Source organism: Silene latifolia, chromosome 10 (assembly GCF_048544455.1).
Source record: "Silene latifolia isolate original U9 population chromosome 10, ASM4854445v1, whole genome shotgun sequence".
In the NCBI taxonomy this organism is placed as follows: Eukaryota; Viridiplantae; Streptophyta; class Magnoliopsida; order Caryophyllales; family Caryophyllaceae; genus Silene; species Silene latifolia.
Window position 1 is genome coordinate 152,048,195 of NC_133535.1, and position 9,604 is coordinate 152,057,798.

Below are 9,604 nucleotides of genomic sequence, written 5' to 3' on the forward strand. Positions count from 1 at the left end.
ACTTCCCTGGAATGCCTTTGAACCCTATCCGAAGAAACACCTTCGCACCCTACAAGGAAGGCAACTCAAAAAGGATACTACTTGGACTAGGGTACAAACCCACAAAAGAAGAAGTTCTCGAGATGCTTGCTCAAGTTCAAAACCGTAAGTACGTAGGAGTCCAAATGCGACCCTATCTCCCTACCTTAAATGGATACTTTGTTAAGGAAGGAAGTCTAGAACTCTTTCACGGATTCCCCAAACCTTGGCACTATCTCGAAAGGAAGCTAGCCGGAATCGAGATCTTTCACGATTGCTACTTCATTCCTCCAGAAACGGTTCCTACAGTCAAAACTCGCCAAGCACCTTGCTTGGACGAACAAGCTGTTAGCCTATTGTTTGGAGAAGATCGATTTGTTAGAGCCGCGCAGGATGAGATCATTACCATGATACTTCAAGACGATCACTTCAACCCTACCGCGTTAATCACAGAAACAAACGCGAACCAGCAGAAAGGATGGAGAAAATCAATCAAGTGGACCAACAATCAAGGAAGACTCTTCAAGCTCACCACTGGAGAAGGAGAGATGTTCAAAGGAGAACCAAGACGATGAATTCGAGTCGAGTCGAGTCGAGTCGAGTCTAGAGAAGTCACTAAGGAGTCTCCTCCTGTCGTCATCCCCTTTCCCTTTGTTTCTCCTAGCTTAGCCTCGAATAATAATGATAGTTCGGAAATGTCCCAACAATCGTCCCTTTACCGCCACCGACCATAGATCGATGGCTTCTTTGTTTCAACTTTTCTCAAACTTTAATATGAATAAATCAGGTTCTGCTTACTCTTTGTGTTATCTTGAGTGCAATTCTGTTTACGATGATACTGAGGATGACCCAGATCCGGACTCAATTGAGATACCTCCCTACATAGCCAAAGAAATACTACAAGAGGGGGAAGGGGGACCCGTAATAGAGAACACCGAACCCATCAATGTAGGAACCGAACTAGAACCACAAGAACTTAGGATAGGGACTACCTTGAGCCCCACCGAAAGGGCCAGTTTCATAGATCTCCTAAACGAGTTCAAGGACGTTTTCGCTTGGTCCTACAAAGACATGCCAGGGATCGACAGGGATATCGCCGAACATAGCATCCCAATTAAGCCAGGTTTCAAGCCTGTGAAACAGAAGCTTCGTCGAATGAGAACAGAATGGGCTCTCAAGATCAAGGAAGAAGTCGATAAGCAATTCAAAGCTGGATTCATCAAAGTTTCCGAGTACTCTGACTGGGTAGCCAACATAGTACCTGTACCCAAAAAGGATGGGAGAATCCGTGTTTGTGTTGATTTTAGGGACTTAAACAAAGCCAGTCCTAAAGATGACTTTCCTCTACCACATATCGACATATTGGTGGACAATACCGCAGACCACGCGTTACTATCCTTCATAGATGGCTACGCAGGCTATAACCAAATCAAAATGGCCATAGAAGACATGCATAAAACCGCCTTTGTCACTCAATGGGGAACCTATTGCTATACGGTCATGCCGTTTGGGTTAATTAACGCCGGCGCCACCTATCAACGCACCGTAACTACGCTCTTAGATGACATGATGCATAAAGAAGTTGAGGTATATGTAGACGATGATACGTGTATTTTATATAGTCTTTTTAGCCTATTTTATGCACGTATTTCTATGCTTTTATCGTAGTTTATTGCTACGAAATGCCCCGAATATGCTACTTTGGGTTATTTTGTCTTATTTGCAGGAATGGACCCAAAGGTAGTGAAAACGAGCCATTTACCGTCTGATTTGCATGCATTTGGAGGAAGAGCGGATTTGGAGCGGAATTATAGCTGTCTCGGGATGCGTGAAGCTATTTCGGGAGCTAAAAGAACAAGTCAAAGTCAAACTAGCGTGATTAATGAGCTGCTGAAGTCAAGATCCACTCGATCGAGTGATTTATTAGTCGATCGAGTGGTTTTAGGTTGAATAATCAGTCGGTCGAGTAGTTTATCTAGTCGATCGACCATTTGCATTTATTGTTTTAGTCGATCGAGTAACTATTCTGGTCGATCGAATGGATTTGAGCTTAGTTGCTCGATCGAGTGGTTTTATTCCACTCGATCGAGTGGATTCGCTGATGGGCTGGACTTTTAAGCTTATTTCCGTCATTAGGTTTATGAATAATCCTATTTTCTTATAAATAGGAGCTAGGACGACATAATGGGGGCCTCTCCTCTCTTATTATTTTTCATTTTACACTGTTACTGTTACTTCTGTTCTTCCTTATTTTCCGGATCAATAATTCAGTAATTCATTCCTTCTCTTTACTTTTATTTAATGTTTGCTTCTTCTTTATTTCTTGTTCTCTATTTCATTATGCGTAGCTAGATCCTCTTAATATGTTAGGATTAGGGAAGCCGTGGTAGTAAAATGTTAGGATCGACTTGATTAGATTAGTCTGGCAATAAGAATTGTTTTAAGCAATATAATTGTTATCAGGTTGAGTGAATGCATGCAGGAGACCAATTTATTTAGTTACCCCCGACCTGGATCGAAATATTGGAAGGGAAGGCTTGCTTAATTACAATAGGTAATACCTAATTAGGGCGAAAGCTAAGTTAGGAGACCCTAGGGCGATTAGAGACCGAAAGGGTATAATCGTAGGTTTAAGGATCGAAAGGTGACGACCTCGCTCTTCTTATCAATAATTTAATCGACTCAGTTGACCCGATAGTGTAGCTGCCACGGTAGACCAACTCCTAGCATATTTCCTTCTCTTACTGTTATCTTCTCTTAGTCATTCCCCTCTTGCTTAGCTTCATTAGTTTAATCAAAACAATCAAAACCCCCAATAGTGACAATCCGACAGACCGAATTAAACAGATAGATAGCAAAATAGCCTCCCTGTGGAGATCGACCCTACTTACCGCTGACTTCTGTTAGTAGTACTTAGGTATTTATTTTTGGTACATAACGACCGTATCAGACGACATGATTGTCAAGTCCAAGGATAGAGAAGGGCATATTGCGAACCTTCGCAAATTCTTCCTAAGGTTACGAAAGTACAACATGAGGCTCAATCCTCAGAAGTGCACATTCGGAGTAACATCTGGCAAACTCCTGGGGTACGTCGTTAGCCAACGAGGTATAGAAATAGATCCTTCCAGGATCAAAGCTCTGATCGAAATGCCACAACCTCAAACAGAAAAAGAAGTCAGAGGATTCCTGGGTAAAGTACAATACATAAGTTGATTCATATCGAAACTCACCATGATTTGTGAACCTATCTTCAAGAAGCTAAAGAAAACAGATCACACCATGTGGGATGATGACTGTCAAAAGGCATTTGACCGAATCAAGGAGATATTGGCTAAACCACCAGTGCTCATGCCGCCTCAGCGAGATCAACCTCTTGGTTTGTATCTCACAATAACCGAAACAGCCATGGGCGCCATGCTAGCTCAAACCGTAGGAAAGGAAGAAAGGGCTATTTACTACCTTAGTAAGAAGTTCTTGGAGTACGAGTGCAAATACTCGCAACTCGAAAAAACATGCCTCGCTCTTGTGTGAGCAACGAAGAAGCTACGCCATTACATGCTTAGCTACTCCGTCAAAATATACTCCAAAATGGATCCAGTCAAATACCTTTTCGAGAAACCCGTCCTCAACGGACGCCTAGCAAGATGGACCTTGATGCTCTCAGAGTTCGACCTCAAGTACGTGCCTCTGAAAGTTATAAAAGGACGCGCCGTGGCCGAATTCTTTGCAGAAAATCCCATCAATGATGCACAAACAATAGATACTTGGTCATTTCCAGATGAGGATATACTCCAAACCGATGTAGACTCCTGGGACCTTTATTCCGATGGAGCATCAAACTTAAGAGAATTTGGAATAGGAGTGTTGCTCATTTCTCCTGAAGGCGAGCATACACCGATCTCTGTCAAACTCGACTTCGAGGTGACAAACAACGCTGCAGAGTACGAAGCTTGTCTCATTGGACTACAAGCGGCAGTGAGCTTAGGCATTAAAAACCTCCGAGTACATGGGGATTCATCCCTGATCATCAATCAAGTTACAGGATCTTGGAAAATCCGAAGCGAAAGCCTAACACCTTATCAAGCCAGAATAGACCAAGTTGCTTAATTCTTTGATCACGTAACCTATCTAAACCTACCTCGGGAAGAAAATCAATTTGTAGATGCTCTTGCAAAACTTGCATCTTTGATTAATATGCCAGATAACATGGTTGAAATGCCTTTATGTATCGAACGACGGTCAGAGCTAGCTTATGTCCACCAAATCACCAATGAAGAAGAAATCACACAGGAACCCTGGTTCCAAGCAATCCTAAATTTCAAGCTCAACGGTACCTATCCACCAGATATGGACAAAAGGGGGCAACGTGCTATACGTCTACTAGCTTCCCAATACGTTCTCATGCAAGGAGGGCTATACAAAAGAACTCCTCTTGGTGTAATCCTACGTTGCCTTGATCATTCACAGGCACGGAAAGTGATGGAAGAAGTTCACGATGGAGAATGCGGTCCTCACATAACTGGGCCCATGATGGCAAAGAAAATCACACGTTTGGGGTATTATTGGACTACAATGGAATCTGATTGCATCAAATACGTAAGACATTGCCACAACTGCCAAATTTTCGGGAATGTACAGCATGTCCCTCCTTCATTGCTTTATACAATGACATCTCCTTGGCCTTTTTCTGCCTGGGGAATTGATATAATGTAATACCCCGTATTTTATATAATAAATTAAATGGATATTATTATATATTAATTATTATACATTTTATATTACTAATTATATCGGGTTAATTGTTGAGTCGATAATTACGTTAAGCTATCGTAAGTTAATTGAGACGGGTTTATATGGAATTCGAAATGTGAGCTGACCCTATTGAGTTGGCCCAAGATCGGGTTCAGCCCAATTAACCCTAAAGCCCATTTAACCCTAACCCTAAACCCTAAACCTAATAGTACCCTAAGCTCTATCAACCCGCCTCCCTCAACCCGCCTCCCTCTTTTCATCAGCTTCAATCTCAACCCTCACGCAAAACGAGAGAGAGAGAGAGAGCGTGGGTGGTGACGGCGCAGCAAGGAAGACCTTAGGGTGTTTGTCGACGACCGTGGGTGGCCCGGTGGCTGTGGTGGTGGCGGAAAAAGGTATGAGTTCAACCCTTTCCTCTGTTTTCGCATTTGATGTCGGGTTTTTGGTGGTTGTTTCGTGACTTGGGGAGGTGAGGCTAGTGGTTGTTGGCGGGGTAAGGGAAATGGGTGGTTAGTGACGAGTGTTGTGGTGGTGGTTATGGTGGTTTTGGGCGGTGGAAATGGCGGCAGGAGGTGTTGTCGACAGGGGTAGACAAACGGGTTAAAATGTGCGTTTTCAGGCGAGTTTAGATGATTAGATTTGGGGTGGCGCCACCGTGGACTAGGAGGAGGTCGAAACGGCGGCGCCATGTCGTCTGGGTTCGTGGGCTGACGGCGACCAGGTCTGTGGTGGTTTGACAGGGGACAGTTGTTGGCTGCGGTGGTGGTGTGGCGAGAAACAGAGGCGTTTGGTGAGGCACGGTGATGAACCAGGCCGTTGCCAGCCCTGTTCGACTCGCCGGCAATGATCAGCCGGTGTGGTGGTTGTTGGTGGTGGGGTCGAAGTGGGTAGCTGGCCAGGTGGTTGTCGCGGTGGTGTAGGTGGCGCGTGAAGGGTGGGGGTGAGAGTGAAGGCGCGTGTTGTTTAGTCGGGTTTTGATTCGTTTTCTTATTATTTAATTTATCGTATTAATTAATTAATTTAACTTCCGAGTCATTTAAATAATTAGAGACGGGTTTGAGTCGGGATGTTTGAGTTGTTTAAAGTTTGATTCGGGTATTTCTTAATCGTATAATTCGTTTAATCTTTTATTTATCATATTAGTTATTTAATTTATTCCCGAGTCATTTAAATACTTTATTTAATTTAATTCCCGAGCGCTTAAGTAATTCAAGTCGGGTTTGTTAAAATGAAAAAGCTACTATATCGGGAAAGTTTCCATTTTAAGAAATTCTACTTTAGTAACTTTCTATTTTGGGAAGTTGGGTCATATACTAATCGGGTTATTTTAGTTATCAGTTGGGCATAAGTTTGGTGTCGGGATTGTATTTCGGGAAGCTTCTATTTTGGGAGATTTCTATATTTAGTAGTTAGTAATTATAAATATTATAATTGTTTTAGGTGACGGATTCGTGAAGGATCGATAATCAGATTCGTTGCTTTATTTTCTGGACTGCTTGAACTGCTTAATTGGATTTGCTGGCACTTTGAGGTAGGGAAATACACTTGACCTATTATCGTTGTTGTTGAATTGTGTTGACTTGATTCATGGTTGTTGATTTACGTTATGATTCATATACGGAAGGTGATTGACTGAATTGATCATATTGAGTATGATATCACAACATCGGGTAACTGGCATGATTTTATGATTTATCAGTTCAATGATTTACATGTTGCATTGCATTAATTTCTTTTGAGCATTCATATGCATTGGAGATGGAGGATGTGGTGGTGATGTGGTGTGGTGATGATGATGTTGTGATAAGGCCCAGTGGGTTCTGCAGACTTGCCCTGGTGTCCTCAAACGAAATGGTAGATCGGCTACGGTCGATATATATAGTCTACCGGGATCGGTATGGTGGGGCGTTCGGGTTATGAGTTATGAGACGAGTTATGAGATATGAGTTGAGATGGAGATGGAGGTGACGGGGGAGCATGCATATCATATATTTTTGTTGTTGTTTCATTGTTTTCCCTACTCAACCTCGTGGTTGACCCTTTGTATTCCTGTACGCCTGTGATGATCCAATTATTGGGGAGCAGATTGACAGGTATTTCAGAGACTGATGGGAGCTGGCCGGGAAGAGAGCTTGGATGACTGACTTAGTGCCTAGCCCACCTTGGTCTTATTAGTAGTTTTATTAGACTTTATCTTTTGGTCATATTTTTGGAGGCTTTGTTTTAATTCCGGTTGTAATCTCACTATAAACATTTTAATAAAGTACTGTGTTTCTTTCCTTTGTTATCTACTGCCTCGGGTTTCCGAGATGGTAACACCGTCATTTATCTGAGGAGTCCTAGTTCAGGCCCTTAAATAAATGGGGGTGTTACATATAATCGGGAAGATAACCCCAGCTGGAACAGGAGGTCACTGTTTCATCCTAGTGGCAATCGACTATTTCACCAAATGGGTAGAAGCGGCTTCCTACACTAGTCTCACGGCTAAAAATGTGGCAAAGTTCATACAAAACAACATCATCTGTCGGTACGGTTGCCCACATGAGATCATTAGTGATAATGGATCGCATTTCCAAGCTGAGACTCAGCAATTGCTAGCCAAGTACAAAATTAGGCATCACCACTCTTCGCCATATAGACCACAAACTAATGGCGCGGTAGAAGCAGCGAACAAGAATGTTGTCACAATTCTCAAGAAAATGATTGACAACTATCGAGATTGGCCAAGCAAGATACCCTTCGCTCTATGGGGATATCACACATCAGTAAGGACGCCCACTGGGGCCACTCCTTTCTATTTGACTTACGGCATGGAAGCCGTACAGCCAGTCGAGTTAGAAATACCATCTTTGCGTATCTTACTCGAAAGTCAAATCCCGGAAGCTGATTGGAAGAGGGATAGATATGAAGAACTCATCCTCCTGGATGAATGTAGGTTACGCGCCTTACATAATGTCCAAACATACCAAACACGTATCAAGCGAGCCTTCAACAAAAGGGTCAAGCCAAGGAACATTAAAGAAGGAGACTTAGTACTCAAATCGGTCAGAGCTCTTTTACCTGCCGACCCACCGGGAAAATTCAAACCTAATTGGGCCGGGCCATTTCTAGTCAAATCCATACTTCCAGGGGTTGCGGTTAGAATTACAGACCTAGATGGGAATGAATTTGCCAACCCGACAAACCTTGACCAATTGAAACGGTATTATGCCTAGAATAGGGACAAAAACGCGCCTCGCGTAACCTCACGTGTCGCTCTTGTGGCACTAAATAAACGACCCCTGGCCAAGCTGAAATAAGCCAATGTCACTCTGCTCTTGCATTTTGACAATCTTGTCATCCTCATATCATCAAATAAACTAAATTCGCACCTTAAGAGTAAGTAAAAAGCTCATGCTTATTTTCTAAGTTCATTACAAGCTCTTGCTCAGAACAATTATTCTTTTACATTTACTCGAACTACGCGCAAGGGTTTGATTTCATTTTTTTAAATGAATACGTAGGCAATCCTTCACAGGATACAACCCTTTAATTTCAAAATGTAAATAGAAGGACATTTGCATTGCATTTGGAATTCGACAAGAATAATAAATAGAAAATCACAACGGTTTCGTAACCAATTAACCTTTTATTTCATTCATTTTCTAATAGTAATAATACGTTACTTAATAAAAATAAAAATAGGCTAGGATTCTAAAAACCCCACCTTTTTATTACAACAACAATAATAATAAATAATAATAAAGACTTGGGCTATTCTTCCATCTTCCCTTTGCCCTTGTCATTCTTGTCATATTTCCTATCGCGGCCTCGAGTCGGACGCTCTTGCACCACTTCAGACCTAATCACCAACGGTCTTTCTCGAGGTCTAGCTTTCCCATTCTTGTTAACCACCATTTCCACGACAGGAGAGGTCTTCGGTTTCTTCGAAGGATGAACAACTCGAAACCTGGCTTCCTCCTCTCCCTCAGTCAGATGTTTCTCTTTCTCCTTTTCCACCTCGCGCACCTTGTAGTCAACAGGCTCACGCTTTCTCAATCTCTCGCGCTCCTCCGAAGTAGTAGCCTTCCTCCATCGCAGGTAGGAATCTGACACCCACGAAACGTTAGCAGAAGAATTCAAGAACCATATGTTTCTTTGGGCCCATTTAATGGCCCACTCCCTTCGGCTCTCAGTAGTAAGCGCCACAGCAGTCTGCGGGACCGTATCAAGCTTCGGGATTGTCTGCTTTAGCCCAACCTGTCTCATCAGCCTCTCCGGGAAGATGCATACCATGAACTCCAAGCCGGGAATGCGCACAGATCGGGTAGGATCCATGGAAGATACTCCAGTGACAGATTTGAGATGCCACCACGGTACAACCCATCTAATCAAGGGGCCATCATCACTCTTCAGTTTATTTTCCCAGTAATTGCACACCCGAGTGAAGTCCACCATGTAAAGCCTGGTCCTCATTGCAATCGAACGAGCATGATAAGAAGGAACATGAACCGGGGGGTCGATCTATCGAAGGCGCTCCATAAGCCAAACCTACCAAAAGCAGGTATTAGACATCAAAAAAAAAAAGAAAAAAAAAAGAAAAAAAAAGAAAAAAAAACGAAAAAAAAAACGAAAGAAAAAAAGAAAAAGAAGAAAAAGGAAATATGTTCTTTTACCTGCAGAATAATGGGACTTTCCAAATACGGTAGGTCGCGATTGGCTTTCCTATTATCCAAACCCAATAGGATCTCTCTTAAACATAAACAAGCTGGGCTCCTGCGCAGCTCCATTTGCTCAACTAGGCCCAGAAGACGGGGATCACCTCTCAAATCTTCATCAACATGCCCTTGAA

The 9,604-nt window shown here is 42.7% G+C and overlaps 1 long non-coding RNA gene across 1 annotated transcript; it reads left to right on the forward strand.

The window, feature by feature from the left end:
- Positions 1-5,011: 5,011 nt before the first annotated feature.
- Positions 5,012-7,060, forward strand: LOC141609365 (uncharacterized). The gene is made up of 3 exons (XR_012527381.1): positions 5,012-5,168; positions 6,214-6,304; positions 6,859-7,060. It is a non-coding gene; the product is annotated as an uncharacterized LOC141609365 (long non-coding RNA).
- Positions 7,061-9,604: the final 2,544 nt, after the last annotated feature.